This window comes from Gorilla gorilla, chromosome 19 (assembly GCF_029281585.2).
Source record: "Gorilla gorilla gorilla isolate KB3781 chromosome 19, NHGRI_mGorGor1-v2.1_pri, whole genome shotgun sequence".
NCBI lineage: Eukaryota > Metazoa > Chordata > Mammalia > Primates > Hominidae > Gorilla > Gorilla gorilla.
This window is the reverse complement of record NC_073243.2, coordinates 27,294,782-27,302,108: the sequence shown is the minus strand read 5'-3', so window position 1 is coordinate 27,302,108 and position 7,327 is coordinate 27,294,782.

Here is a 7,327-nt window from a genome sequence, read left to right as displayed (position 1 = left end):
TAAGTGTTTAAAAAATAAAAGACCGGCGGGGCGCAGTGGCTCATGCCTGTAATCCCAGCACTTTGGGAGGCTGAGGCGGGTGGATCACGAGGTCAAGAGATCGAGACCATCCTGGCCAACATGCTGAAACCCCGTTTCTACTAAAAATACAAAAAAATTAGCTGGGCGTGGTGACGGGCGCCTGTAGTCCCAGCTACTTGGGAGGCTGAGGCAGGAGAATCTCTTGAACCCGGGAGACAGAGGTTGCAGTGAGCCAAGATTGTGCCACTGCACTCCAGACTGGCGACAGAGCAAGACTCCATCTGGAAACAAAAAAAAAAAGTTCAGAAACAAATTTTTTGGAAGCAGTTTTAAAGAAAAGCAGTCTGTTCTTGTAAATACATTCTATTTTACTTACACAAAACTTTTCCTTTTTTCTCTTTAAGTCACCAGAAAATAAATGTACTGAGTTTCTATTCTTGGCTCAGATTCAACTAGAATAGCGAAGAATTACAAGATACATAAATGAAAAATCCTGTTCATTTAGTAAACATTTCATACTATATTTATACAGTGAAATTCATTGATAGTACTTTTTTTTTACTTATAAGTTTTTATTGGTTCTAATTAAGCCTGAGAATAAAGTCTTGTGAAACTATCCTCTCCATTACTGTCTATTCTAATCTATTCTCGACAGGCACCACAATAAAGCTTTCACCCCTGTTTTGGTCTGTTATATCCAAGCCACATGTGCAGTCAAGGAAAAGGTGATGTTCCTGTAGTCTTTTCTAAACTACCATCTGCTAATATTACATAGATAAGCCATATTTTAGGCACTTTTTTCTACCATCTCACAAATCTGTATGTTGGAATTCTAGGAATATATGTTAATAGATCATTTGGTGTATTTTAAGTGGTTTTTCAAGAAGCAAAGTTAGGGTATTTGTTGTTTCTTTTACGTCTCACGCAGGCAGGAGCAAGGAGGGATGATTTAAAAGCTCAGGAATGGCCAGGCGCAGTGGCTCACACCTGTAATTCCAGCACTTTGGGAGGCCGAGGCGGGTGGATCACTTAAGGTCAGGAGTTCGACACCAGCCTGGCCAACGTGGTGAAACCTTGTGTCTACCAAGAATACAAAAATTAGCCGAGCATGGTGACAGGCGCCTGTAATCCCAGCTACTTGAGAGGCTGAGGCAGGAGAATTGCTTGAATCTGGGAGGCGGAGGTTGCAGTGAGCCAAGATCATGCCACTGCGCTCCAGCCTGGGTGACAGCACAAGACTCTGTCTCGAAAAAAGAAAAAGAAAAAAAAAAAAAAAAGCTCGGGAACGTATGGCACAGAGATGGGTGGAAATTGATCATGGAGGACCATAGGACCCTGTTTTCTAGAGGTCCAAATGATACAATTTGGAATAAAAGAACGTCTCTGCCTTGAACCCAAGGCTGTCCTCCTGGAACCCCGAGTGGAGCAGGCAGTTCTAGAAGCAGCCATGTAGGGATAAAAGGATGGCAAAAAAAAAAAAAAAAATTGTCTACACCAACCCATGTCTCCTCGAATATATCTGTTTTCAGGTATGTGAAGGAAAGCTAAGATAATTCAGTGGATTCTTCACTGGGAAAAAGGCCAGATTCCAGTTTATAAGTGAGTATAACCCTGAAGACTTGCCTCCTTCTCCTAGACAGGACTTGAGATTTGAGTTCCTTTCTTCCCTTCATTTCCTCCAGTGAACACTGGCTGATATCTGTATAGCCTGTGCCCGTAAGTCAGGAATTTGCCAGGGTGTCACAATTGTAAATGCTATGCTCCGAATTTTGGACCATGGTATCTAAATTTTGGTTCTTGGGATATAGTTACAGTAGACCTAGACTAAATTCTTATCTGTTGACCTTGACCAAATTCCTTCGTATTTCTCTTTTGGGAGTTCCCTGAATAATAAGGATCTTCGGGGGAACAACAGTTCCTAGTGGCCTACCATCTGGTGGAGGCCACAGACTGATTAAGTAAGTATCAAGTGAACTGTGGGATAAGGGATTTGGCAAGGGCAGTGCCCTGCCCAATCTTCAGTAGTCAGCTTCTAGGCCCTCTGACCAGCAAAGCCTTCAGACATCCCCAGCAGCCTCTACAGCTCACACTCTGAGGGGAGCATCATTAACCTTGACTCCTCTGCCTTCTGGAGAATATTTGAGTGCAAACTTGCTCAAATACCTTCAGGGTCCAGATGGTACTGTAAGTATGTTAAAGGAACATGATCTAAAGGGATGGTCAAAGCTGGGCATGGTGGCTTGAGCCTGTAGTCCTAGCTACTTGGCAGGCTGAGGCGTGAGGATCCCTTGAGCCCAAGAATTCAAGCCTAGCCTGGGCAACGTAGCTAGACCCCCATTTCTGAATAATAACAATAATAGTAGTAATAATGGGATGGTCAGACTTATGACTCACTGCAAATTGCATGCACCACTAAAAGGCATTCCAGTTCAAGTAAATTTTTAAAACTGTGCTTGCCAAAGAAAATACATGCTGCCAGTTTCCAACTTCTGGTTGGAAGAGTCCACATCAATCTCAGAGAAGAGAACTGATCTTGGATAGAACCCTGTAAGCTTAAATGAATGCATTCCTTGCTTAATTCCGGGTAACCAGCCTCTTCCAAGATGGGGTTTCTGTTTGGTGCCTTGGCTACATGCTGCTGCTTCTTCGTATCTCCACGGGCAACCCGAGGCACTCTGCAGTGGCCCTCCTCAAGACTCTACAGCAGACCACTGCTGCTGATTAACTTTATTTTCTTTCCATTCTCTGAGCACCACCACATTATGGATTTTTTTTCCAACCCTGGTGTCTGGTTAATTCCAATCATCTTCTCTCTCTGTGTTCCCCAGTGTTCAGACCCTTTGTGCTAATTAGCAGTGACAGACGTGTCACCAATCTTGCTGTTTCTCCAGGGGAAGAAAAAGCTTGCTTTTTAAAATTGATCTGTGAGACCTTCAGGAGCCACCACATGCTCCTGGAAGCTTCTGTTAGAAGGAGAAAGGTTCAGTCTGAAAAACCAAGTGCAGAGAAAATCTCAACGTGGGCAGGCGTCTAGCCATCCCCAGCAGCAGGTGGCAGGGACAGATGGGGCTTCCCACTGCTCAGTGCTGATGGGATTTTCAGGAGTCCTGGCTTTCAAGGTGAGATAGATGTCACAGACCCAGCAAGGGCAAAGTCTGACTGCCCAAAGTCAGCAGGGCCATCAGTCCAGCAAGGAGTCAGGCACCTGAATGTGAAGGAGGCCACGGGCAGCATCAAGTGACCGTACAAAAATCAGAATTTAGCTAACAAGGGGTCAAAGTGAGACATTTAGGAGGACCGAAGAAGAATTCTGGGTGGTGGAAGGTTTAAAGGGACATGGGGCCTCTTCCACAATCACTCTAAGATTGTCACCTGTGTAGAACTCCCTAAGTTTTAAAGGATCCCTGGCTAATGAGATAAAGAAGCCTAAAGACTTCAGAAGCTTCCCAAATCTGCATCTGAAGGCTGCAGCTGTTTTTCTGGCAGGAACTGAAGCTCAAAAGGGAGGTCAACATAGAGAGAGTCTTCACTGGGAGATGACGTCTCAGCATTTGGTGGAGAAGCTCTGTGACTGAAGCCCTGACCTCCTTCTTGGTAGAGGAGGCCAGAATCTTGACATCTTACCAGAACAGAGATTAAGCTCAGAGGCACATGCAGGACTCTAAAAAGACAGAAACAAAACAAAACAAAATAAAATAAAACAGTAAACATTGGCCTAACACAGAAAACTACATTAATGGTAGTTAGCTATCTCTATGAGGCCACAGTCACAGAATTCCTCTGGGTTTTAATTTTTAGGTAAAAATATGATATTTATTACATTATTACAGAATGTCTTACAATTTACATAATTAAATTCATTTAGTTGAGACTTTTATCATGTTTCTGATCATTACAGCTTTTTTCTTTCTTCTGGGATATCTGGATACTGTTGAAACACTGTGGCAAAAAAAACAGTATGGTAATATTTTTGCTCAGTTCTTTTTTTTGAGCTTCGGCACCTAGGCTGGAGTGTGGTGGTGAGATCATGGCTCACTGTAACCTCAACCTCCAAGGCTTAAGTGACCCTCACACCTCAGCCTCCCAAGTAGCAGGGTCCACAGGTGTGCACCACCATGCCCTGGTAATAATTTATGCTCAGTCCAAATAATTTTTTATTACTATTCTTTCTAGGAATCACCTATCCTAAAACAGATGATACATACAAATTATGATATCTCAATAACAGCTAGATTTTGCTGTGTGCCAAGGCACTGTTCTAGGTATTTTACATATGTTGTCTCATTTAATTCTCTTAACAGTCCTAAGCATTAGGTGGCATTTTTATCTCTCATTTTACTAATGGGAGAATTGAGATGCATAAAGATGGCTGTAATATATTATTATATCGGGGATATTTATGTTAGGAGTTCCTGGATAAAAACCAGCCCAGAAACCTCGTTCTGTTTTAACTTCTTCCGAAGGCCTCCTGATTGCCAGTTAATTGTATTACTCCCTGTATTATTATCCTTCTTGCCCACATAAGTTTTGGCAACTAACATCTGTTTGTGTCCTGAAGTTTGAATTAATAGACAATTATTTATGAACATGGATTTGAATGCCACTCGCAGATCAGTGCCAAAAGCATCACTTTGGAAGTTGTTAAAAAATCATACTTCCAGGCTCTACCTCTCAGATAATCTGATTCAGGAAAGAAGTCAAAATAATGTGGAATTAACATGCCTTCCATGTGAGTCTGATCTGCAGCCCAGTTTAAGAAGCTCCCAGATCTAGAACAGGGAGATCTACACTTTTTTGATCAATCATTCTTTTCTAGTAAAAGTATTTTGAGACTATGTAGCCACTGTTTGTATATGTATTTATTCATAAATAATATATACAGGGATTATTTTGCCTACGTGTTGTACATTATAAAACATATTCAAAACTGAAAGTTAAAAAGTCTATGGTAAAAATGGAAAAATAATATTTTAAAATATGTATCTTATTTATTGAATAAAGTTCTCACCAGAAATATAATACACCTCATTATTTGAGCAAATCTTTAATACTCTGTGATACAGAGAGTTTTAAAGTCGGGTTCTAAATTCAGTTTATTTTTGACACTTAGTTATAATGGTTGTCAAAAGTGAAAAAAGAAACCTCCCCAAACCTCCAAATGGATAAAGTACATCATTGGCAGCAGATACTAAGAATGATATTTATTTTTCAATGCCATCTGGTAATTAAGCAAAAAATTTTGATGAAATGTGGCTACTAATTTCCATAGTCACTGATGTGAGTCAGTAGCTCTTGCAAACTAATTGGAAGAGACATTACATTTTCATAATTTTTACCGATGGGCTTAAAATGAAAAGCACAAAACTTTTTATACGGAATATTTTGTGTATTGATTTTCATATATGAGAACCTCAAAAGAGGCCACCAGTTTCCATTTGATTTAATGAAGTTTCATAAAGTACTTGATAGAATATGACTTTAAACTTTGTTGAATTTCCTTCATGTTCTATATATATAATATATATGCATATATTAGTATCTGTGTATATGTATTATCTGTATATATAATCTGTATATATATAACTTCTGCATCCATAACATGCATAAATATATATACATCACACATACATGCATATATATTTATATATACTTATATATAGGTACAAATATATACACACGTATTTAAACTTAGTGTGTGTATAAATATATATTTAAACATTTAAAATCTAATTTACAAACTCAGTGTAAATATACACATAAATATACATCTTGTTAAGGTGTCATTCAGTATAGTGATAGAGATATAAATGCACATTTCTTTTCTTTTTTTTTTTTTTTTTTTTAGATGGAGTTTCACTCCTGTTGCCCAGGCTGGAGTGCAATGGCATGATCTTGGCTCACTGCAACCTCTGTCTCCCGGGTTCAAGCTATTCTCCTGCCTCAGCCTCCCAAGTAGCTGGGATTATAGGCATGCGCCACCACACTCAGCTAATTTTTGTATTTTTAGTAGAGACATGGTTTCTCCATGTTGGCCAGGCTGGCTTCGAACTCCCAACCTCAGGTGATCTGCTGCCTCGACCTCCCAAAGTGCTGGGATTACAGGCTTCAGCCACCGTGCCCGGCCATAAACGCACATTTCTAGTAGATTTCTTAATATTTGAAATTATTTTGCTTGGCTTTGGTCGGATCTGATTCATTGGCATTATCATTACCTTCCAATGTATCTGCAAAAGGACTCAAGTTAGAAGTGTAACTATGCTATTTTATTGCTTTTTACATGTGCCTGCATTATTACTGTTATCTTCAAATTGAGATTATTTTGTTAAGAAACTTTAAACTAGGGTCCATTTTGCTAGGGTTAGTTTAGTTAAAACTAGGTAATATAATCCATAAATCCACTGATTCCTGCACATATTAACTTCAGTGTGTCTCAATATGTTGAATAAGTGAAAATGTAAGGACCTCACTTTTTTTTTTTGAGACACAGAGTCTCGCTCTGTCACCCAGGCTGGAGTGCAGTGACGCAGTCTTGGCTCACTGCAACCTCCATCTCCCGGGTTCAAGCGATTCTCCTGCCTCAGCCTCCCGAGTAGCTGGGATTACAGGCGTGTGCGCACCCGGCTAATTTTTGTATTTTTAGTAGAGACGGGATTTCACCGTGTTGGTCAGGCTGGTCTCAAACTCCTGACCTTGTGATCCGCCCGCCTCAGCCTCCCAAAGTGCTAGGATTACAGGCGTGAGTCACTGCACCCGGCCCAGGCCCTCACTTTTAACTGCTCCATGGTGTGGGCCTCCTCACGTTCCCTTATGGCACCTTCTATATCCTGACTCAAGCCTGTTCAACATATGTGCAAACTAAGGAGCTGGCCAGTCCATTGTATTCAATACCAGTGAAGCTTAACTTCTTTATCGTGTCTCCAGGCCCATGGATTTAAAAGTTCAAAGGGGTCTGCCTAAGTATGCAATGACTTTTTAAATTTGAGAAAAATACCCATACCTACAAACACTTGCATACTGGGGAGTTAGTCATTGAAATCCTGAAGTCTCAGATTGAGAATACCTTGTCTAAAGACATTTTACGGCCTCAGGGAAAAATTTCATTTGGTGAGAGATGCATCAGGATTTATCCACCATATATACTTTTTTAAGGTATGCACTTTAGGGCTAATCCAGGTTTCTGGCCCTGTGTGTCACTTGTAGGCACTATAGGAAGTCATTTCCTAGCCCCACCTGAACCTTCTTGAACATCTTTTTTTTTTTGAGACAGAGTCTCACATGTCACCCGGGCTGGAGTGCAGTAGCACTA